We start from the raw sequence: 26255 nt of genomic DNA, 5'->3' as shown, positions 1-26255 counted from the left end.
CCCCCCCAGCCCCAGCGGTTCAGCCTAATTCTCCCTCCATCCCCAGCATGTCTCTGCCTCGTTCCCCAGCCCCAGTGTGTGTCAGCCTCTTTCCCCCCCAGCCTCAGCGTGTCAGCCTCTTTCCCCCCCAACCCCAGCGTGTCAGCCTCTTTCCCCCCCAGCGTGTGTCAGCCTCTTTCCCCCCCAGCTCCAGTGTATCAGCCTCTTTCCCCCCAGCCCCAGTGTGTGTCAGCCTCTTTCCCCCCCAGCCCCAATGTGTGTCAGCCTCTTTCCCCCCAGCCCCAGCATGTGTCAGCCTCTTTCCCCCCCAGCCCCAGCGTGTGTCAGCCTCTTTCCCCCCCAGCCCCAGCATGTGTCAGCCTCTTTCCCCCCCGGCCCCAGTGTGTGTGTCACTCTTTCCCCCCCAGTGTGTGTGTCAGCCTCTTTCCCCCCCAGCCCCAGCATATGTCAGCCTCCTTCCCCCCCAGCCCCAGTGTGTGTCAGCCTCTTTCCCCCCCAGCCCCAGTGTGTGTGTCAGCCTCTTTCCCCCCCAGCGTGTGTCAGCCTTCCCCCCCAGCCCCAGCGTGTCAGCCTCTTTCCCCCCCAGCCCCAGCGTGTCAGCCTCTTTCCCCCCCAGCCCCAGTATGTGTGTCAGCCTCTTTCCCCCCCAGCCCCAGCGTGTCAGCCTCTTTCCCCACCAGCCTCAGCGTGTCAGCCTCTTTCCCCCCCAGCCCCAGCGTGTCAGCCTCTTTCCCCCCCAGCGTGTGTCAGCCTCTTTCGCCCCCAGCTCCAGTGTGTCAGCCTCTTTCCCCCCCAGCCCCAGTGTGTGTCAGCCTCTTTCCCCCCCAGCCCCAATGTGCGTCAGCCTCTTTCCCCCCAGCCCCAGCATGTGTCAGCCTCTTTCCCCCCCAGCCCCAGCATGTGTCAGCCTCTTTCCCCCCGGCCCCAGTGTGTGTGTCACTCTTTCCCCCCCAGTGTGTGTGTCAGCCTCTTTCCCCCCAGCCCCAGCATATGTCAGCCTCCTTCCCCCCCAGCCCCAGTGTGTGTCAGCCTCTTCCCCCCCAGCCCCAGTGTGTCAGCCTTTTTCCCCCCAGCCCCAGCGTGTCAGCCTCTCCCCCCCCAGCCCCAGCGTGTGTGTCAGCCTTTCCCCCCCAGCCCCAGCGTGTGCTAGCCTCTTCCCCTCCCCAGCCCCAACATGTGTCAGTCTCTTTCCCCCCCAGCCCCAGTATGTGTGTCAGCCTCCCCCCAGCCCCAGCCCGTGTGTGTGTCAGCCTCCCCAAAGCCCCAGCCCCAGTGTGGGTGACAGCATTTTAACCCCCCAGCCCCAGTGTGTGTGTCAGCCTGCCCCCCCCCAGCGCCAGCATGTGTCAACCTCTTCATCCCCCCCCCAGCCCCAGTGTGTGTCAGCCTGTCCCCCCCCAGCACCAACATGTGTCAGCCTCTTCATCCCCCCCAGCCCCAGTGTGTGTGTGTCAGCCTGTCCCCCCCAGCGCCAGCATGTGTGTCAGCCTCTTCATCTCCCCCCAGTGCCAGCGTGTGTCAGCCTGTCCCCCCCCCAGCGTGTCAGCCTCTTCATCCCCCCCCAGCACCAGCCTGTCCCCCCCAGCGCCAGCATGTGTCAGCCTGTCCCCCCCCCAGCGTGTCAGCCTCTTCATCTCCCCCCAGTGCCAGCGTGTGTCAGCCTGTCCCCCCCCCAGCGTGTCAGCCTCTTCATCCCCCCCCAGCACCAGCCTGTCCCCCCCAGCGCCAGCATGTGTCAGCCTCTTCATCCCCCCCAGCGCCAGCATGTCAGCCACTTCATCCCCCCCCAGCGCCAGCGTGTGTGTCAGCCTGTCCCCCCCAGCACCAGTCAGCCTTTTTCACCCCCCCTCCATACCACCGCCACTTACCTTATTTATTCCTCTTCTGCTCCTCTTGATCCACGGCTCCTCTCGATCTTCTTACTCCAGCAGCCCGGCCCCTTATTATGACATGGCGCACGTGATGTCATGACGTCATGCACACCGTGTCATAACAAGGGGCTGGGCCGCTGGATCAAGGGGCGGGGCCGCGGTGGGTATCTCTCATGTTGGAGCCGGAGCGGCCGAAGCGGGCCCGCTCCAGCTCCAAACATTTAGGTAATGGGGACCAGGTCGGCAGGCAGCGGCGCTGTCGGATGCAGGCGGCCATGGGCCCCTGCACCACAGCAGGCCCCGGTGCAAGGCACCGGCTGCACCGCCGCTAGTTCCGCCCCTGGTTGAAATCCAGAGCGCAGGACACCCCCGAACCTTCCCAGCTGAGCCACCCCAGTGCATCACTCCTATAAGGAAAGGTGAAGTGTAAAAAGGTGTAGGATAAATAAGAGCAGCTGCTGCTGCATGTAGGGAGGTGAAAAATAAAGATGTGAAAATAATACATATATATTAAACAAACAATGAAAGTGCTAAAAGTGCAAGAAAGGAAAATGTGTATATAACGTGATGCCCTGAAGCAGCCCAACCAAAGCAATCCAGGGGACCCACGCCCCAAAAAATTAACCCTAAGCTGCACTACAGTATAAACATTTTTAAGACTTACCTAGATTGTGCCTCTTGTTAAAGTGCAGTCAAAATGCCAAATCCCTGCTTAAAACCAATAAGGGACAGGTGGGAAGGAGTGCTAACCTAGATTGAAGGCGTCTCATACTTTCAAGTGTGCATAAGAACACACTAAATAGAATATGTGGAAATGGGGCCCTAGACCGCACACCCTAAAAATATATATAATGGGGAGGTGCTACCTGTGGAGACTATTGTTGCAAACATACAAAAAAGAATTACAGATGCACAACTCCAACATTACTCATTACATATTAATAATACACATTGCAATAGAATTTTGCAAATAAAAGAGGTTTTGGCATAATTATGGCCATGGTTATGGGCCTACCCACCGCGCCCAGGTAACCTCTGAGGGTAGGTCCCTAACATTCTGGGGTTGAAATCCAGAGCGCAGGACACCCCCAAACCAGCCCAGCTGAGCCACCCCAGGGCATCACTCCAATAAGGAAAGGTGAAGTGTAAAAAGGTGTAGGATAGATAAGAGCAGCTGCTGCTGCATGTAGGGAGGTTTATACTGTAGTGCAGCTTAGGGTTGATTTTTTGAGGTGTGGGTCCCCTGGATTGCTTTGGTTGGGCTGCTTCAGGGCATCACGTTATATACACATTTTCCTTTCTTGCACTTTTAACACTTTCATTGTTTGTTTAATATATATGTATTATTTTCACATCTTTATTTCTCACCTCCCTACGTGCAGCAGCAGCTGCTCTTATCTATCCTACACCTTTTTACACTTCACCTTTCCTTATTGGAGTGATGCCCTGGGATGGCTCAGCTGGGCTGGTTTGGGGGTGTCCTGCGCTCTGGATTTCAACCCCAGTATGTTAGGGACCTACCCTCAGAGGTTACCTAGGCATGGTGGGTAGGCCCATAAACATGGCCATGATTATGCCAAATCCTCTTTTATTTGCAAAATTCTATTGCAATGTGTATTATTAATATATAATGAATAATGTTGGAGTTGTGCATCTGTAATTCTTTTTTGTATGTTTGCAACAATAGTCTCCACAGGTAGCACCTCCGAATTATATTTATTTTTAGGGTGTGCGGTCTAGGGCCCCATTTCCAAGTATTTATTATGGATCTGTCTTTTTCTGTATACAGTATTTAGTATGGATCTGGCTTTTCCTGTATAGGGGAAGGTGGGGATAGTTGTTACAGAGGCAAGTTGTTACAATGAATCTTAAACCATGCCCAGGTCGCACCGTGGCTCGTGTGACTAGGAACAAGTCTGAACATGTTACCGTCAGTGCTCAGCGCTAAGATGCTAACGCAGACGTGTTTATGTAATAGGTTACATATGTGAATAAAACTATTTTTGCTCATTATATACAAGCCTCCTGTATTCTAATAGAAAGCAAACACTAATATATGTTACATCATACTTGCCTACCCTCCCGATTTGGTCGGGAGCCTCCCGAAAATCGGGTGTCGCTCCCGACCTCCCGGGAAGGCAGGCATTCCTCCCGGCCCCGGCGATGTGCCCGCACCCCCCCCGCACTTTTAGGTAAAAACACCGGCAGCAGGGGGGCCGGTGACGCGATTCGCGCTGAATCGCGTCATCGTGGCTCCGCCCCCGGCTGCACAATGCCATTAATCACGGCATTGTGCACAGGGGGCGGAGCCACGATGACGCGATCGCGCTGTCACGCCCTTGCTCCGCCCCCAACAACACATCAGGTGCCGGGCCCCGCCCCTTTTGCCACGTCACGCCCCCAGCCCTGTAAGCCCGACAGCTCCCTCCCGGAAGGAGGGAGCTAAAGGTCGGCAAGCCTGTCTTACATTTTGATTGTGATTACTCTATACCACTATGCACAGTATATAAAGATCCTTTTTAGTTTTTTCTGTATAGCCTTAGGTCCTAACTAGACCTCTTAATTGCAGCTGGTAATATTTAATTATACTATTAATCTAATTTCAGCGCCAGGAAGTGTAGTGGTTTTTCAGTACAGCATTAAATCAATTCCTTATGTAATGGGTACCTAAACAAACTCGTTTTTTTTCTTGTTACAAAGTAAAATATTTCACCTAGATTTGAAGTCGTACCTTGGCTAGACTGTTAGGGTAAGGTAGGTAAGGGGTTTATCATTCATTTTGTTAGAATCACAGACCATTAGTGTATTTATTATCATTGTTATAATCATGAATTGAAGCACAGAAATCGAACTGTGGCCATCTTGGTTATCTGATGTCACTTGGGGCAAGTTGTTACACAATATCGGGGGCAAGTTGTTTGTCATTGACACTACCATTAAAGCATACATGCCTACCTTCCCGGTTTTCGCGAGAGGCTCACGATTTTTCGGGTAACCCCCTGAACCCCTGTAAGAATAGGCACTTCTCCCGCATGCTGCCCACTTCCTAGTGAAGTGGGCAGATGGGGAGAATTTCCACGGCGATCACAGGTCCCCGTGTAGGAAGGGGGCTTAATGACGTGATTCTCAGTGAATCGCTTCATTTAGCCCTGCCCCCTATTTAAATTTAAACCAATCGCGACAATTTGCAGCAAAGGGGGTGGGGCATAATGATGCAAACTGTCAGGCCCCGCCCCATCCCAGCCCACCTGCTTCTCCTACTAAGGCTTCTCCCGGGGAGGAGAAGCCAAAGGTAGGCAACTATGCATTAAAGACCAGCTAGAACTAGAGGCAAATATAAAAATTAAAAAATGAGGCAAAACTACAGAAAGTTAAGAAATCTTTAATCTGGATTGAAGGCAAAAATAAAAAGACTAAGAAGATGACATCAAAATCTGATAAAGAAAAGTAGCCAAAACATCATCGAGTTCTGAAGACGAGTGTTTCTGTATAATGTGTGCTAAGAGTTACAATCTGTCAAAACCTGGCCAGGAGGGGGTCCAGTGTATTGCATGTAAGGGTGGGCTCATATTGCTTGTGTAAGAGGTGATGCAGTAGCATTTACTTGCACTAATAGCGAATCAGAAATCAGCAGTGAAGACGATGAGTGATGTCTGTTATTGTCATCAGACTATATACCAAATATATGCCAAATGTGATTTTGTGATAAACGTACAAAGTTTTCTAATGAACGCTTTTTATATTAAGATTTTGTATAGATTATTTTATCTGTAACAATTTGCTCCAAACCCGTAACAACCTGCCCCAACCCTGTAACAACCTACCCTTGATGGGGGCAGATTATGATTATTTTTGTTCTGAAAAACATGTTTTTCATTGTTAATAATAATTATTGGATGTAACTTACACCCAATATAAAGAGAAGAATACTGTTTTGTTTGTAAATTTTTGAGATATTTGAATTTCTGTATTTTTGTAACAACTAGCCTCATCTAACACTAGACCTGGGATATGTTCAGCATCCCGACGTGCAGCATGCCGGCGCTTAGAATACCGGTGCTGGAATCCCGAAACCTGTCAAAATCCCATCGCCAACATGCGAAGGTAAGTAGCGGGCTTATGGGGTGGGTTGGGGGTTAGGGATAGGCACTAGGGAGAGGGTTAGGCACAGGGGAGGGGGAGGATAGGTTTAGGCACTAGGCGGGGTGGTTATGGTTAGGCACCATGGAAGGAGGGTTAGGTTAGGATACTCGCCTCTCCCCGTTGGGATTGTAACCTGGTCGGGATGCCTGTGTCGGGATTCTGGCCGTCGGGATACCGAGTGCCGACATCCCGTACACAACCTGTATTTAGTAAGGATCTAACTTCTGTGTACAGTATTTAGTTTGGATCTGGCTTTTTCTGTATACAGAATTTAGTATGGATCTGGCTTTTTCTGTATACAGTATTTAGTATGGATCTGGCTTTTTCTGTATACAGTATTTAGTATGGATCTGTTTTTTTTTGTATACAGAATTTAAATGTATCCAGCTTTTACTGTATACAGTATTTAGTTTGGATCTGACCTTTTCTGTATACAGAATTTAGTATGGATCTGACTTTTTCTGTATACAGTATTTAGTATCGATCTGGTGTTTTTTGTATACAGAATTTAAATGTATCCAGCTTTTACTGTATACAGTATTTAGTTTGGATCTGGCCTTTTCTGTATACAGTATTTAGTATGGATCTGGTGTTTTGGTGGATCTGCCTTTTTCTGTGTATTTAGTATGGATCCGGTTTTTTTCATGCGAATCTGGCTTTTTGTGTTTATTTTGTTTGGATTGTATTTTCCTGTGGATCCATCTTTTTTAATGCATTTAGTATAGACCCGGATTTTTCGGTGGGTTCCCCTTTTTCAAATGTATTTAATTTGGAGCTCTCTTTTACCCACAGCCATTTAATAATGGCATATTATACAACTGGGCAGATTACATGAAATATCATGTAAGTAATCAAATGACTGCTGTATGATAGTGTAAGGATTATTCACTGAACAATTGAACAGTCTAATAAATGCTGACACATAACATGGAATATCTTGCTGTAATCCCATTCTCACCTATGATACGTGCTACAGTCTCTATGAAAGAATGTTTTCTACAGCACTGTACAATGTTCAGCTTGCTTATATCTTGAATATAGATTTTCGAGCATTCTTCTAGCATCCCCTGCACAGCCCCAAGGATGACGACTGCATTTTCCTTATGAATAGATTTTTTTTAGCATATTTAATCCTTAGGGAAATAGAATTCACTTAAAAAACCTGTGTATATTAGCTGTACACGTAGGTTATCCATATATGGAGCAGACACAAGAGAGGGATATCCCTTCAGACCACCCCTTTGGCGAAAATAAATCAGTGCAGCAGCTTTAGCTCAATTTAATTCATAATAAATCTCCCTGCAGCCCACTAAAAAAAAGACAACGCCAGTTTTTAATGCATTGCAGAATAATGCATCTCACCCAGTTTAGCCGTCTGCATCCGTTTATTTTTTAAAGGTATTAACAAAATACACATTTTTTTTTTAACCAAAAACAGAATGCGATGTAGTGCAGCATTGCTTGCACAGGCAGACGGTGACTCAAGCCTCTCCAGCAGCAGCCTTCCCCCTCCCCACACACCCTCCGCCCCATGATAGATGTCTATTAAAAGCTGCTGACGTCAAGAAGGACGGCCATCTTTGATAAGGGCAGAGCTCCTTTTTATTTCCCATTGAAGAAGAAGACTGGAGGAGGTCAGGAACGGTGGTTCTTGCCTCCCCTGCAGCTACATCCTCCATAAGGAGTCAGATTCTTCTCCAGCACCTACTTCTGCTGGATACACATTGCACAAGGTAAGGAAAATGCTTTGTAACCCTGATATTTAGTGCACTTATGTGTTATAGGTTTCTGCAGCTGCGTTAAGGGGCAGAAGGGAAGTCCTCTTAGCAGGCAGCTGATGATGTAGCAAACAAATCTGGTCTTGCTGTTTAACCTGAATGGCTGCATCGTAGCTCTCTCTGCAGTGGCTTTTTAAGCCCAGCTGCTTGGTAGTGAGACGTGCTGCAGTGATTGCCACAAGCCCTGAGCCAGGTTCCTGCAACCCTCGAGGCTGCCTGGTGCCCTGCATGGTGAGCTGTACGCTGTGTGCTGGTGTGGGCGGTTTCAGCACCGCAGCAAGGTGGACAGCTCCACTGCAGAGCTATAGTGCAGGGCTCTCCTGCAGTATCTATCTCCCAGGCAGCTGGCACCTATACCGTGCATTACCCTGCATATAGATCCACATCCTAGCCTGTAACAAAGTATCACCCAGCCAGCTCCCACCTATACAGTGCATCACCCTGCAGATAGATCCACATCCTAGCCTGTAACAAAGTATCACCCAGCCAGCTCCCACCTATACAGTGCACCACCCTGCAGATAGATCCACATCCTAGTCCTATAACAAAGTATCACCCAGCCAGCTCCCACCTATACATTGCATTACCCTGCAGATAGATCCACATCCTAGTCCTATAACAAAGTATCACCCAGCCAACTCCCACCTGTACAGTGCATCACCCTGCAGATAAACCCACATCCTAGTCCTGTATTAAAGTATCACCCACATACCCCTGGTTCTAAACAGCAGCTTTGGAGAATTTCAGTAAATAATTTGGTCACTATATATCATGTGTAGGAGAACATCGGACTATGATTGTGTGTATAGGCATTGTTCAATTGAATGACTGAAATAGCATCTGTAAAAGTGAGGGGTAATATTTGTACGTTATAGAACTAACTGTTAAGACATAAATATGTATTCTTTTTAGAGAGCCCCCTCGGCTTGGGCGATCACACAGGGAGGGTTTTCTCCTGGCTGCACGTCCAGACATTTCTGCGTAGTTGCGTCAAAAAAAAAAAGAGGCACCTCTGAGGATGACAGATCTACGTGCTGGGGCATTAGTAATTACTGCTGGTTTTGTTGCCCACTAGTGAGAAAGGAAAGCAAGAAGGAGGGGGGGGGGGGAGGATCTGCATTATAGCTCAGAGGGAGGCAGACCAAAGCACCTCCAGAGAGTCAATGCCACAGATGCAGCAGATTTGTTTATAAAGATGAGGCTTGCTTCCCATGTGGCGTTCAAAAAGATCTATATGTGATTGTTATGCAGATCTATCCCCAGCACAGCACAATGCTGATATTCTTAGTACATTGGTGTCCCAACCCTGGGCAATTTTCCTTTATGAACAGATTACTTTTACCAGCCGGCATGGTAGGTTGCGATATAAAATCAAAACGACAGGGCACTCATTATAGCTGTGCACACTTAATTGTGCGTCAGTTGTTAAAGGGCAGTTTACTGATTGTCTTGAAAAAAGAAAAACAGGCATTAACCAGCAGGTACACAGTAAACAGATCGCTTTAATTACAAGGTGGGGGATGAGAAGGGAAAAAAAAAAAAGCAATCTCGCCTGTGGTATTTTCTGGGAAGACTGTAGAGGACCCCACCCGATCACAGCCTCAGTGCAGTGAGCTTTGATGAGAATGGGGCAGTGTACAGGGATATACAGTATTTTTATATATATTGGGGAAGCAGAGGCTCTCATTTGTACATTATGCAGACACACACACTCACAAAAAATGTAAATACTTGTAAATATTTTGTAAATCTAAGAAAATCCCACTTCTGTGTGTAAAATAATATCATTATGGTATTACACGATGTGAATGTTTCGGACGTATATTAATATAGTGTCAGATTTACAGCAGGCACAATGTATAATGTATAATACAATACAGCTCCACCTTTGAGTCTGGAATAGTGTTGAAATGCATTACATGTTGAAAAGAGTCTTTCACTTAATCAAGTGTATGAGAATTGAGAACCAGCACAAAGGACAACACAAAATGATATCTACATACAGTAGACATTTCAGTGGTATATAACATGTAGATTTTAGTTAATATATCATTATATTGTGAATTATCGATGTCTTGAATAATATTATAGTAGAATAAGATGCATTTGAAATGGTTTTCTTATTATACGTCAGGAGTTTAAAATAACTGGCTATTGACAACATGTTAACTTAAATTATTAATCTGATATTGGAACAGATTGCAATAAGTGTAGCAATATGAAGACTAATATGAGTTTGCATACATAAATTTCTATTGCAGAACATTTATGTACAGGTCAGGAGAAAAAGAGTTGCTCTTAGAATGAGGAAGACATAGGGTATTTTCAATGCATCATATGGTGCAATATTGTAGGTATGCAAAATGTAATGCAATCCAAATGCTGAGACTATGTGATGGTAATAAGAGCTATATCATATATTATTTTCTTGTGTCTGTTGAGATCAATAGGTCAACACCTCACAAAAAAATGAGTTCCCTTGGTACATCCAATGAATAAGATAACTAAATATCATGAATACTAATCACTTTCTGGGCAGATAATGCTATTATTATTCATTCTGTAATTGTACGTATCCAATGTGATGTCATATATTTTATAGTGAGGTAAATATGTTATATTTTCTTTTTTATTATTATAGCTGTTTCACAACTGTATTATGTACCGAATTTCTAACATCCAGAATTGGAATAAAACAGGCCACTGTTATCAATAGTTTAAGCCAATACTATTGGAATTATAACATATAAAATGTAGTTGTGCCTTTTAGTGGAAGAGAAGGACAAAATTAGGGCACTAATAAATGTATGCATGGGATTGGCGCCTTACCCATTTATTCTCTGGGCCAGTTTTGTTAGTAAAATGTAATTAGTGGGAAATGCTGCGTAGTAAGTTTCCTAGAAAATTTTATTAGATAAGGTCAGATGTATTTGCATAGTCAGCAAATCAATATGCCCTCAATCAAGTTAGACATTTTACCATTGTATATGTATTACTTAATTGTAACTCAAGCTAAATGCATTATAGTATCAGTGTAATTTAAGGAGGCAGATACAGCTATTATTCTTGATTTACGCACAGTATGAAAATGTCAACTAGACAACATCTTACATATTTAATGTCTTGAGATGAAGGTCAGAACTTATCCGAAGGATGGGTGTAAATGGCAGCGAAAGTATGCAGAAATATTTAATTGTGTAGCTCATCTATGTTAATGTATTTATAAGTCCATTTACTCATCCGTATTGCATTTCCATTAAAAAATCAAGTACAAACCGCATTTGAAGAGGCTTATAGACATCAATTTAGTTCACTTGCTGTATACCCGGCCCGCTGTTGTATGCACTAGATCTGTTCGCATGTCCTTGCAAATGCCTCCAGATGCAAGCATCAAGATCTTTTCCCATTCATTTCAATAGCCCACTCCTTTCAATGGGGCTTCCAGGACATAGACATTTTAAACAGCCTAGGTTATTTAATATACAAACCTGTAGTGTCGGGTTCCTCTGTAATAGCAGACCCAGGCCCAGTCTGTCGAGTGCCGAATTGCGCCTTTGTTGGAAGGGTGCAAAAACAGCACCCAACTCCCTGATACTACCAGCCACTTCTGAAAAGTGCATGGGCTCTTCTTGACACCCCTTGCCTGTGGGTACCAGGTAATATGGAGTATTGGGACCCCTGGCTTTGCAACTTTGCCATGGCTCCCTGTAAAATGGTAAGGCGTCCATTAATTAGAACCCTGTCTGTTATACAAACATAGTACAAATACAAAAAAGACACATTATAAAAAAATAAATGTTAATTAAATAACACACTCACAGATATCCTTATTTACTACTTTACTATTAAAATAAAATATTATTTTCATCCAGTAGGAACTGTTGCATTTTTAAACCAGTCATACATATTGAATGTTTTATCCCAAAGGGAAATCTTTTTGTTATCCAATAGAAAATATCCTTTATACGTAATCCAATGTAAATCAGATTATGGCATTTTAATCCAAAGAGAAATCCAAATCAAATCTTGATTTTTAAATCCAGTCCAAGGAAATCTTCTTTTAATCCATTGGAAAAAAAATATATGAGAAATACTGTGAACTACTCCACTTTGAGTCCTACTGAAGAATAACAGAAGAATCGATTGACCTGGACGCCCCTTAGCTGCTCAGCCAATCACAAGCAGCTTTATGATGGTGAAGGGAGTCCCAGGAATACCCTGATTTGATCACTTGTCAATAGAATTTAATTGAGTACCTACAATTATCGGCAAAAACCAGTTACCAGTGCAGTGATACACCATTCATGCCTTTGTCCAATTCATTTAAATTCTTATTGTATGACAAAACCACATTGAAATGAATGGGCCATAGGACTGAATAAGCCATAGGAATGAATGGAAAAAATGAAACAACGCTGGATAAACCATTCACATTAACTCCTAGTGGACATGTATAAAATGCCGTCCCCATAGAGGTCAATGGACTTTTGCAGTGGAATTGGCATGCTTTAAATGCGCTGAACTGTAACAAATTAAATTCAAAATAAGTGCTACAACACAAACACATACTGGAGGGCGCAAAAGAGAATAGACACATGGGCACCTATTTATAGAACCCCATTTTCCTTGAAATCAATGGAAATTTCCTAATAATTGAGGTATCAGGGATATTTAAGAATAGCCTCATGCAGGAGATATCAGAGACATCACATTATTCTCATGTGCCTGGCCTCGTTTGCTAGCGCTAGCTTTAAATAAATCTAATATTAATGAATAGGCCCCATAGATTATAATTGATTTTCACATGCAATTGCTTGCATTGCACTTATGTTAAAGGTAAGGGAGGACTAATCCATATATTGCTTGTGCTGCAGTACCCAAAGGTGCGTTTTGTAGTTTTGGCTTGTATTACATTATAGAGGGCTGTAATACCATATGCAGTACTGCTTGTGCTAATGCAACTAAAAATGATTGTTGTCTTGCAGTTTGTACTACTGTATACTATCACGTGATACAAATAAATGCACTGTGATGTCCACTGCTATTACATAAAATACAGGACATGAAGGCAGGCATGGATTTAGGGCAAATACTGCTCTGAGCTTTGTAATGGTTTCATACATTAATACACATAATGTGGCCATTTATTTATCTATATATTGTTCCATTTACCCATTAATCACTATAATTTGTGATAATGGTATCTTTTATATGATTTATGCAATTAATACAATAAGATCAAAAGTGTTATGCTAAGCATAAAAGGTAAAAGTAATAAGACATGATGATATAACGATTAACAGTGTACGATGATTTAACAATCTGTCCTTCAGTCACCCCAGAATCAAACAGCAAATGAGTACAGTATCTTGGATTCATATACACAGCTGAGGCAGCCATTTTCTTGGTTGAGCTATTATATATGACAATGTGACAAGAAACTGGCTCATTGCTAAGAGATATCACTAGTTACTGACTCAGATGCTAACAGCTTTGGATAATGTACTGTAATGTTTTTGTAACCAGATGAAAATTTGCTTAAAGTCTTATATTTTATTTTCATTCTTGGAACAACCTTAAGGGGCAGTTTTCAATTTTTATTTTTATCTTTGCAGGTCTTGTAATTGAATTTACATACACTGCACTGTATATGGTGTCTTACATTTTATATAATTAATTATGTCTTCATTATTTCTTAAGTCATCAGACTAATATTTGAATTTCTCAAGATCACAGAAATGACTCAAATCATTTCAGTTCTTGCTTGAAAGTCATTCGTTTGGTGTTTTCTCTGAGAACCTACATCTTAACAAGATAGTAATGATGTAATTTCAGGCCATTATTACAGCATAAGTGTCCGATGGTGGATTGGATGCAGTAAGACATCCGACTTTGTTGTGGCCTGACATTTGATTAAGGCCAGAGGGACTTCTGCATTCATTGTTCATAACTGGGGACATATGAACTTGCAGAATCTGCATTGATGGGAGATTTAACTACTGTACCTGTAGCCAATCAGCATTAAAATGTTAAATGTTACATAGTATTATGTCAATCAGTTATTGCCTCCTTATTTCTAAACAAGGCTGAAGTGGGAGGATCGAAGCCAACTTGTAGCCAAACATGGATTTCTAAACTTTGACAACAGCGCATAGTAGTGATCTTGTCACATTGATGAAGGACTATTGAGCGGTCACATGCAACTCACTGGGGTACTGCCTCCAAGGTCTATTCACAAATAGTCCATAAATACATAACAGGATTTCCAGTGTACAGAGGGTAGGGCATTCACAAGATTATAGCAGAGAATGTTTATAAGGCGTCCATACCATTGTGTTAGTTGACGATTCGATCCCTGAGAACCTTTGTCAAGACTCCATCAGCACATCAAGTCAGCATAGAAATAGAATTTCAGGAAAGAATTACAGCACTGCCTCCCTGAATTTATACTACATCAAACCACGTGTCAAAAAATGTGCCAAACAATTAGTGTTCCAGCCTGGAATGTATACCGGAAGCAGTGCAGCCGCTAAAACTCTTCAATAAATTATGATTAAACAGGGAGGTAACTCAATGTTTCTGTGTGTTCCAAGACCATGATATAAGGACTTGTCATACAGTTTGTTTTAAAAAATGAAATAATTTGGGGAAAATTTCCCTTTTTCACCAAAAAGGGAGGTGCTCAATCTGACTCCACCCTCTCATTTGCACAGATCAGCCACAACGTGTCGCAGGAGTGATTTAGGACTCAGATGCTTAATCATGTACATTGGAGGCCATACTCTGACGGAGCCTCTGCACCGAGTATGGGGCTGGTGCAAGTCTTGATGGTGCTTCCGATGGGTGGCCCAGCCATTGTGCATTCATGCTCATGGCTGTACACCAGCGGAAGTGCTTATATTAGCATTAGCATGAAGTTGCAGAAGCGACTTTGGCATAAGGCACTGACGTGGTCAAAGTAGCGTTTAATTCAGAATCAGCCCATATGTTACAGTATTAGAAGCTGAAGTCATTAGTTGGTGTGATGGGTATCGTAGTGTGTCCTACTATTTCAGAAGTGTCACTATTTGGCCAAATGCCTAAGGGTATACCTGACATATTGGACTGGATAAATCAGGAAGGTGAGGTCTGCAGGTCCTAAGTAGTAACAGTATTATTACATTAGGCTCAGGACCAGATTGTTAATGGGGCAGATGGGACTACAGCCCCAGGCCTCCACAAACAAAAAGTCCCAGTTTCATGACAGCATGATGATAACCGGCCACCAGTTGGCCACACGGTCAGCCATAAATCATAGGTATTACATTAATATTTTATGTTTCGCACACAATGATGCAATTTTTCTACTCCTACATATCTGCGGTGACATTGGGTCTCTTAGTGTAAAGGTGCACATGTCACTGGTCACACCCACACATTACTGGTCACACCTGCTCTGCTTCTCAATATTTATTATTTTCAGCCCCAAGCCCATGTCTACCTCAATGCAGCCCTGCTTACACTTCTTGGGCGAGATGCAGCAAAGCCAGAAATGACCACTGAGAGGGAGGAGACAGATACAGTACATACACCAGTGGGAAGGAGGAGACAGATACAGTACATACACCAGTGGGAGGGAGGAGACAGATACAATACATACACCAGTGGGAGGGAGGAGACAGATACAATACATGCACCAGTAGAAGGGAGGAGACAGATACAGTACATACACCAGTGGGAGGGAGGAGACAGATACAGTACATGCACCAGTGGAAGGTAGGAGACAGATACAGTATATACACTATTGAGAAGGAGGAGAAAGATACAATACATGCACCAGTGGAAGGGAGGAGACAGATACAATATATACACTATTGAGAAGGAGGAGACAGATACAGTACGTACACCAGTGGGAGGGAGGAGGCAGATACAATACATGCACCAGTGGGAAGGAGGAGACAGATACAATACATACACCAGTGGGATGGAGGAGAAAGATACAATACATACAACCGTGAGAGGGAGGAGAAAGATACAATACATACACCAGTGGAATGGAGAAGACAGATACAGTACAAACACCAGTGGGATGGAGGAGAAAGATACAATACATACAACCGTGGAAGGGAGGAGACAGATACAATACATACACCAGTGGAATGGAGGAGACAGATACAGTACATGCACCAGTGGAAGGGAGGAGACAGATACAATATATACACTATTGAGAAGGAGGAGAAAGATACAATACATGCACTAGTGGAAGGGAGGAGACAGATACAGTACGTACACCAGTGGGAGAGAGGAGACAGATACAATACATACACCAGTGGGAGGGAGGAGTCAGATACAGTACATACACCAGTGGGGAGGAGGAGACAGATACAGTTCGTACACCAGTGTGAGGACGGAGACAGATACAATACAGACACCAGTGGAATTGAGACAGATACAATACATACACCAGTGGGAAGGAGGAGACAGATACAATACATACACCAGTGGAAGGGAGGAGACAGATACAATACATACACCAGTGGGAAGGAGGAGACAGATACAATACATACACCAGTGGAAGGAGGAGACAGATACAATACATACACCAGTGGGAGGGAGGAGACAGATACAGTACATACACCAGTGGGAGGGAGAAGACAGATACAGTACATACACCAGTGGGAGGGAGTAGACAGATACAATACGTACACCAGTGAGAGGGAGCAGACAGATACAATACATACACCAGTGGGAAGGAGGAGACAGATACAATGTATACACCAGTGGGAAGGAGGAGACAGATACAATATGTACACCAGTGGAAGGGAGGAGACAGATACAATATATACACTATTGAGAAAGAGGAGAAAGATACAATACATACACCAGTGGGAGAGAGGAGACAGATACAATATATACACCAGTGGGAGGGAGGAGACAGATACAAAACATACACCAGTGGGAGAGAGGAGACAGATACAATACAGACACCAGTGGGAAGGAGGAGACAGATACAATACAGACACCAGTGGGAGGGAGGAGAAAGATACAATACAGACACCAGTGGGAAGGAGGAGACAGATACAATACAGACATCAATGGGAGGGAGGAGACAGATACAATACAGACATCAATGGGAGGGAGGAGATGGATACAATACATACACCAATGGGAGGGAGGAGACAGATACAATACAGACACCAGTGGAAGAGAGGAGACAGATACAATATATACACCAGTGGGAAGGAGGAGACAGATACAATATATACACCATTGAGAAGGAGGAGACAGATACAGTACATACACCAGTGGGAGGGAGGAGGCAGATACAATACATACACCAGTGGGAAGGAGGATACAGATACAGTACATACACCAGTGGGATGGAGGAGAAAGATACAATACATACAACCGTGAGAGGGAGGAGAAAGATACAATACATACACCAGTGGAAGGGAGGAGACAGATACAATACATACACCAGTGGAAGGGAGGAGACAGATACAATATATACACCATTGAGAAGGAGGAGACAGACATAATACATACACCAGTGTGAAGGAGGAGACAGATACAATACATACACCAGTGGGAAGGAGGAGACAGATACAATACAAACACCAGTGGGATGGAGGAGACAGATACAATACATACACAAGTGGGAGAGAGGAGAAAGATCTAATACTGTACATACACCAGTGGGAAGGAGGAGACAGATACAATACTGTACATACACCAGTGGGAGGGAGGTGACAATTACAATACATACACCAGTGGGAGGGAGGAGAATGATACAATACATACACCAGTGGGAAGGAGGAGACAGATACAATACAAAGACCAGTGGAAGGGAGGAGACAGATACAATACATACACAAGTGGGAGAAAGGAGAAAGATCTAATACTGTACATACACCAGTGGGAAGGAGGAGACAGATACAATACTGTACATACACCAGTGGGAGGGAGGAGACAATTACAATACATACACCAGTGGGAGGGAGGAGAATGATACAATACATACACCAGTGGGAAGGAGGAGACAGATACAATACATACACCAGTGGAAGGGAGGAGACAGATACAATACAGACACCAGTGGGAGAGAAGAGAAAGATACAATATATACACCAGTGGGGAGGAGACAGATACAATACATACAACAGTGGGAGAGAGGAGAAAGATACAATAATTACACCAGTGGGGAGGAGGAGACAGATACAATACATGCACCAGTGGGAAGGAGGAGACAGGTAGAATACATACACCAGTGGAAGGGAGGAGACATATACAATATATACACCAGTGGAAGGGAGAAGACAGATACTATACATACAGAAGTGGGAGGGAGGAGAAAGATACAATACATTCACCAGTGGAAGGGAGGAGACAGATACAATATATACACCAGTGGGAAGGAGGAGACAGGTAGAATACATACACCAGTGGGAAGGAGGAGACAGATACAAAACATACCCCAGTGGGAGGGAGGAGACAGATACAGTACATACACCAGTGGAAGGGAGGAGACAGATACAATATATACACCAGTGGGAGAGAGGAGACAGATACAAAACATACACCAGTGGGTGAGAGGAGACAGATACAATACAGAAACCAGTGGGAAGGAGTAGACAGATACAAAATATACACCAGTGGGAGAGAGGAGACAGATACAATACAGACACCAGTGGGAAGGAGTAGACAGATACAAAACATACACCAGTGGGAGAGAGGAGACAGATACAATACAGACACCAGTGGGAAGGAGTAGACAGATACAAAATATACACCAGTGGGATAGAGGAGACAGATACAATACAGACACCAGTGGGAAGGAGTAGACAGATATAAAACATACACCAGTGGGAAGAAGGAGACAGATACAATACAGACATCAATGGGAGGGAGGAGACAGATACAATACATACACCAATGGGAGGAGGGAGACAGATACAATACAGACATCAATGGGAGGGAGGAGACAGATACAATGCATACACCAATGGGAGGAGGGAGACAGATACAATACATACACAAGTGGGAGGGAGGAGACAGATACAATACAGACACTGGTGGAAGAGAGGAGACAGATACAATACAGACACCAGTGGGAGGGAGGAGACTGATACAATACAGACACTGGTGGGAGGGAGGAGACAGATACAATACATACAACATTGGGAGAGAGGTGAAAGATACAATACATACACCAGTGGGAGGGAGGAGAAAGATTCAATACATACACCAGTGGAAGGGAGGAGACAGATACAATATATACACCATTGAGTAGGCGGAGACAGATTCAATACATACACCAGTGGAAGGGAGGAGACAGATACAATACATACACCAGTGGGAGGGAGGAGAAACATTCAATACATACACCAGTGGAAGGGAGGAGACAGATACAATATATACACCATTGAGAAGGCGGAGACAGATACAATACATACACCAGTGGGAAGGAAGAGACAGGTAGAATACATACACCAGTGGGAGGGAGGAGACAGATACAATATATACACCAGTGGGAGGGAGGAGACAGATACAGTACATACACAAGTGGGAAGGAGGAGACAGATACAATACATACACCAGTGGGAGGGAGGAGGCAGATATAATATATACACCAGTGGGAGGGAGGAGACAGATACACTACATACACCAGTGGGAAGGAGGAGACAGATACAATACATACACCAGTAGGAGGGAGGAGACAGATACAATATATACACCAGTGGGAAGGAGAAGACAGATACAATACGCACACCAGTGGGAGGGAGGAGACAGATACAATACATACACCAGTGGGAGGGAGGAGACAGATACAATACATACACCAGTGGGAGGGAGGAGACAGATTCAGCACATAGACCATTGCAGGGGAGGAGACTAATAGGTGACAGATACCAGTAGTTAATATGAGAATAGATACATAAAAAGGCAAATAGGTTTTTCTTTAAAAAATAAAATAAATAAAACTTAGTATGACATATAGGAAGTCCATTGTGTCAGTCAATCGTAATTCTTGGCATTAAAACACTTTAACTCATCTTATTAACTAAACCTGATAGTGTTATACAAATGTCATTAATAAGTATATTTTGATTTCAGTTGAAATGACATGACATGGATTTTTATTCCCGGGAACATGTTTGCTAGGTCTCCATTTATGAACGATCACCATTTATAGAAGTGCCTTAATAATGGAGTTGTCACGATAAAACTAATAATTATAATGTAGCTGTGATTATTCATGCATGCATCATGCCCTGACTTAGAGAACGTCATTTAGAAAAGCATTTTATTCCCTCAAATAGATTGTTACAATGGATTTTCATTAAGCATATATATATATATTTATATGTGATTCAATCTGCATACAAGTGGATCCCGTGTATATGTCACAAACACGGCAATGTGGAACATCTGTTTCAAATTGCAATGGTTATTGGAGTCCGCATACATTTGCTTTACAAAACACTGCGTTGTGTTTTAGATGTAAGTATTGTCTAATTGCTTTTTATTTCCCCCGATGGTATTGTGCTATTTTTGAACATTTTGACTTTATTGCAATCTAAACAAAAAAATGCAGAGCTGGGAAAAACACACAAGAACTTCACCAACGCTTGGAGATGTGCCTGAGGAAAATTGCTTTTAGTTACTTTTTCCACAGCACCTTACAATGTTAATATCACTGTGACACTCTGATTTGCTGCTCAGGAAATAGGTCAGATTTGCTGGGTTATGTTCAGTTAAATTCTATGCTTGTAATGGGCAGAATATTCACCGTTGTGTTTCTTCCTCTAAGATACATATACAGTATATCTGCATGATGGATTCCTCATTGATGGCCAGCTTCAAAGAGATTGTCCAGTTTGAGTCAAGGACGCTTCCAGCAGCAAAGGAAGAACTGGATAGTATCTATCACTGGCTATAATTGTGGCTTGTAATAGGATTTACCACTCCACTTTTGACAATTAGGCTACACATTTATTGCAAATTGCTGTGAGTGGTGCAATTCAATCATCTTAAACAACACTGGTTGTTTGCAAGCTGCAGTAGGTGTCTTCACTTGCACGGTTAGAGGAAGACCTCAGTGGCCAGTTCTTTTCTTGTTACGTGCTTTGTCAACTCATAAAGCAAAAATGCCAGTACAGACACCTAAAGGCCCCACAGTCCTCAGCAAAGAACAAGGGGCGTCCAGACAGATAAAAACATACTTCTTTATTAAAATGATTCAACATTTATATGAAGCAGGAACAGTGACAAAATTACAGAGGTAGCAAAGCCAATATGTTTCACACCTAGAACTGAGTTTTATCAAGCCTGGGTCCGTCCATCAGATAATTGAGGATGACCTATTCTTTACCTGTCAAGCTCAGTGGCGGGTTTCTCCCCTCCAACACTGCGGCAGAGATGGGACAGACTAGAAGAGGGTAACCCTGCAGCACCGCCACAGAGTCCCAGACCCAACGTATGGTATAACCATACCTCGCAACTTTTTCAAAACCTGAACCATGGACTACATGCGCGCGAGTGCGAGAAGTGGATCATGGCCTCATGCCCAGTGCTCAGGGGGCTGGCACAGTCTTGGCACAGTGTGGGAGACTTGCTCATGGGCGTGTAATCCATTCACCATTGCTCTGCTGTTCAAAGCACCGTGTGACAGAGTGCACCCCACAACACACTCTGCAGGGTGGCAATGTGGCCCATGGGTGTGACAACAGGACAGTTCTCTATAATCGGTACAGAAATCAGAACGGTTGGGAGGTATTGTGCAGTGGGGATAAGTCCAAAATGACGCAAGCACTGATTATTTTGTGCCCCCTCAGGACTGCCCATTTCTGTGGGGAAGTGAGTGGATCCAGAAGTCTCCTAGATATTTCGGGAGAGTAGGCATGTATGTATCATCAGTTATCTGCCTTTATTTTATAAACTGCAACCGGAAATTCTAGTCTAGTTGCCTTGGGTTTGCGAACTTTGCGTACATTGTGTTTTCCAGTCGCGCTCTTGAGTTCAATGCAAGTCACTCTTGTGGACATATCTTCTGTGTTTTCACCCTGCACATGCTTCAGAGCTGAGCGCACACAACTACGGGTGATGCTGGGTCATGTACAACACTTGCAGCTGAAGGTGTGTAACTGGCTGGTAGGTTTAGGTAGTGCTGGTTGAGGTTGTACTGATGTACTGACAGGCTATGCTGAGCTGTGCGTATGCACAATTATGCCTGTTTTCAGACGGATCTTCTGCTCCAGGGTCCAGGGCTGGTGCAAGTGTACACTGATAATAATGGAGGCTATGGAGCTTATGGGTAGTGGCGGAATGGTCAATGAAATGTGTACAACTCTGCACACAGACTAACATCTGCATTTATTTGCATTCACGCAATGCAGGAACAATTACGGTCAACTAGCGGTCAATACTGCCCCATTGTGTTTCTGAATCAACGTTATTGTTTTTTTTACCTTTGTGGTTCTCATGTATATTAGTTATCAAATCTATTTTAGAATGTACCAGCGCAATTCTGTGTCATCGTCATTTGCAGTCAGGCAACAATCTTCCCAATTTCAGAATTCCAGAGTTAGAAAAATGACAATTAGTTTATTGCGGGCGACAGGTTTTTTTTTTTCATATAAGTAAATCTGTAGCTGTTTTTTTTTTTTTCTGGTCTTCGAAATTCACTTAGGATTGCTCTCATTATTGTAGGCCGAGTAAATGAACTGCTGCACAAGGCTTTGTAGTTTGAGCTTTGCTGGAGTACATTGTTATTATCATAGTAGCCAAAAGAAATTCCTGTCTAAGCCCAGAGATGTCATCACAGATCATGGGCATAGCGATCAGGAAATGTCTCTAAGGGGTGAAAAGTTTAAAGCTACATTCAAATATAATCGGTGCACATGGCTTGTTCCGCTGCCGCCTATTCTGGCATGTCGCACTAAGGGAAGATATTTTATCTATTTGTCTCCAGTTACTGAATGACTGCGCTGGATGACAAAGCAGAAATTTAGATCCTTACATGGCCAGTGTTTTATACATGTTAGACTGGTGGTTGTTCCGTGGTTGAGCATTGTTGATCAGTCCAAAACGGTAACAATACTGCCAGGTATTTTCAAAATGAGCAAAATACTATATTTGGTCTCTGGGAACCGGTATGTTATACCGCCGGATGTCAGCCTGACAGATGAAATTCCGACGACGGAAGGCCGACAGATGAAGATCCCAACAGGGGAGGTAAGTAGGTAGTCTCTAACCCCCCCTTAACCCTAACCCTTCCTTAGGGGTGCCTAACCTCCCCCCTTAGTACCTAATACTAACCTCCTCCCAGGGGTGCCTAAGTGTCTAAACTTAAACCCCCTCCCCGCACCCTAAACCTAACCCTCACAGTGGGGGGGTGCCTAACCCTAACTTCCCCCCAGGGGTGCCTGACCCTAACCTCCCTTCCCCTAGCCTAACCCTCCCGGGGGGGTGCCTAGCCCTAAGTCCCCCCCTCCCTGCTGCTATCCGCTCCCGAAGCCCGGTTTACCTACGATCGGTATGGCGGGCATCAGGATTTCGGCATGGTGCAAATGATAGGCGTCGGTATTTAGACACCTATCATTAGTCCCATGCCGGGATTTCACTGTCGGGCTTCCTCACTACATACCGCTCTCTGCACCACATGCAAACCTTTAAATAAAAACCTTTACATAAAAATTCCCGACTACGAAATCCTGGCAAGGTACAAATGACAGGCGTCGAAATCTCGATGCCTGTCATTAGACCTACACCGGGAGCCTGACACCCGGCTTCCGATCGAAGGTAAGCCGGGTGACTGGAGCGGACAGCTGCGGGGGGGGGGTGGGGTGGGAGGGTTAGATTAGGGGCTCCCGGGGGGATTTAGCTTTAGGAACCCCCCCAGGAGGTTAGGGTTAGGCCAGGGGAAGCAGGTTTTAAAGGGGGGTTAGGCACCCCCAGGAGGAGGTTAGGGTTAGGCACCCCCCCCCCCCCCGGAAGACTTAGGTTTAGGCAGCGGGGAAGGGGGGTTAGGTTTAGGCACTTAGAGGGGGGTTAGGGTTAGACACTTGGGCGGAGGTTAGGGTTAGGCACCCCTAAGGGAGGGTTAGGGGGGATTAGATTAGATATACTTACCCTAAGGACGATCGGGATTTCCTCCTCTGTCGGGCTGCTGCTGTCGGGATTAGAACCGGCGGTAAATCATACTGATTCCATTGAGACGGAGGAAAGACAGCAGCCAGCTTCTAACATGTGCCAATTCCAGCTGCTGCTCTTCCTTATCTGTGCAGTCACAGCCATGCACCACACTCCCACTCCAAGGAGTAGAGGAAGCCACCCTCACCCAGCAGTGCCGATTTCATAGACAGAGCGATGCGGAAACAGATGGAGTGAACTGGCCGCTCTCGTATCTCCCATCAAGGTGTGAGGACATGGTGCTGCGCATACACAGTCTGCTTTTGGCGGCACATGCGCACACTGATGATAATCGCGATAAATGTCTGCAATTGGAGCAGCGCCTGTCTCAGGCCTTACATGAGTACTCTGAGTAAAGGAAATAGTGAAATAATTAGATTTCTGTATAATTAAATTGGGAATGAAATATGTAGACTCCTGGCAAAATTAAGCATTTTTTCCATTGCTTTTAAATAATCTGGGACTGGAGACTGAAGTCCATGCTTCCAGTTCTAGTGTGCATACCGGTGCAGGGAGACTGCGGGTGCATATCTTGGTGGTTGTAGCAAATATTCAAACACAGGATTACTCTTACTACCGCTGCTGGACAGTGCGGCCTGTGAGCTGGCCATCGCACAGCTGGCCCGGTGACTATTTTCTGACAATTTGCACAAATAAAGATTATCTTGCAGCAATAGAAAGACTTCATTTTAAGAGGGGTCTAGATAGGACTGTAAGGAAATGTTAATAAAACAAAATGGAATAACTTATCGCTGTCAGGACTGCTTAGCAAGACACCACTAAACAGATATTTACACTGACAAACTCCAAAAGCTGAGCCTACATCATATCTATAAAATCACTAGCTTATTAGAAGGATGCATATAACCCATGGCCAAAGCTATTTTTATGAACAGTACAGTGCCCTAGAAATAGCTCATGCTGGACTTGGGATAAAAAAAAAAAAAATCAGTTACACAAATCCCCTCAAGTAGAAGCTTCTTCCATAGAGATTGCCCTTAGTCAGTAGCTTGCTGGGAACATGCTGGATGTAGCAGCCTCATGGTCAGATACAGCTTCTGAGATGTAGCTTAGCTCTTGATTCCATGGTTCGTGCAGTCAGCAACAGCTACAATGGTCTATGCAGTTATGATACATGATAAAAAGGAGAAGCTGGACTTGTCACACTAGTCGCCTATAGACAGACATGTTTTACCTTGGTGGATGTTCAGTAACCGGATACATCTTATGGGTAAATGATCCTAAGTCATATTTACCTACTTTTGAAAAAGCATTTCATGGAGATTGTGAAGGCAGCACCTGAAGAGGCCGTGTACTGCTCCGCTTTAGAGGCGTGTCATAGAACTGACTCACATCCATCTATAAATGAGCCCCAAAGACAGCTCTGGATGTTTGTCTAGTTCTCCAAGTTAAATAACAGCTAAATATTAGGCGTCCAAATGTGATAGGGGGCTGTGCTTTGAACCAATTATTAAAGACTTTGGGGTCTATGTACTAAGCTTTGGAGAGAGATAAAGTGGACGGAGATAAAGTACCAACCAAGCAGCACCTAACTGTCACTTTACAGGCTTTGTTTGAAAAATAACAGGAGCTGATTGGTTGGTACTTTATCATCGTCCATCTTATCTCCCTCCAAGGCTTAGTACATAGATCCTTTTGTGCCCTTATACAGCATTGCCGCCGTCACGCCAAACAGCCCTTCTCGGAGCACCAGGTCCAGTCTGTCTCGGCTGGAGTCGAGTGTCTTTTTCATCCGAAAATGTGTCTTAATCACAAATGGATGCGACAGAGCGTTTCACGAGACTGCACTGATTAACATGTACTGTATGTCTGTGTGTGACTAAGGGGCCTATTCGTCATACGATAAATGGCCCAGGAACCATGCGGAAACACTAGTTTCCGCATATTTTAGTTACCGGGCCATTTATCATCAGGGGTCCGATACGACCCCCTGATATTCAGCAAACTCCGAAAACTGAAAGAGCTGTCGTAGCCCCGCTCTTTCCCATGGGAAGGAGTTCTGGGGATGCAAAGAGGGACCCGAGTGGATCCCTCCGCCGCCTTCTCATGGACTCCCCGGCAGCTGTGCGCATATTAATATAACAGCTTCATAACATGAGTAAGGTGCAATCAGGGAGATTGGCAGACTCTTCAGGGAGACAGGGAGATTACTACTACAGTATTTCAGGGAGTCTCCCTGACAATGAGGGAGAGTTGGCAAGTATGGTCTACTATCAAGCCCATGAGTCCACTAACACAACATGTAGGTGTGACTGTGCATTAAAATATACTG

The 26255-nt window shown here is 44.4% G+C and overlaps 1 protein-coding gene across 2 annotated transcripts in view; it reads left to right on the top strand.

Moving 5' to 3' along the window:
- The first annotated feature begins 7604 nt into the window (after positions 1-7604).
- The window catches only part of SNAP25 (synaptosome associated protein 25), a 130879-nt gene continuing 112228 nt past the window's right edge, over positions 7605-26255 (top strand). The window contains exon 1 of one of the 2 annotated variants that reach the window (XM_088478054.1): positions 7605-7747. The gene's annotated coding sequence lies outside the window, so the exon portion shown is untranslated. The remainder of the gene's footprint in view (positions 7748-26255) is intronic. The other variant, XM_088478053.1, reaches the window with a different exon arrangement.

This window comes from Taudactylus pleione, unplaced genomic scaffold (assembly GCF_031769625.1).
Source record: "Taudactylus pleione unplaced genomic scaffold, aTauple2 ptg000206l, whole genome shotgun sequence".
Lineage (NCBI taxonomy): Eukaryota > Metazoa > Chordata > Amphibia > Anura > Myobatrachidae > Taudactylus > Taudactylus pleione.
Note: the sequence above shows the minus strand (reverse complement) of the source record. Positions and strands in the feature narration are given on the sequence as shown.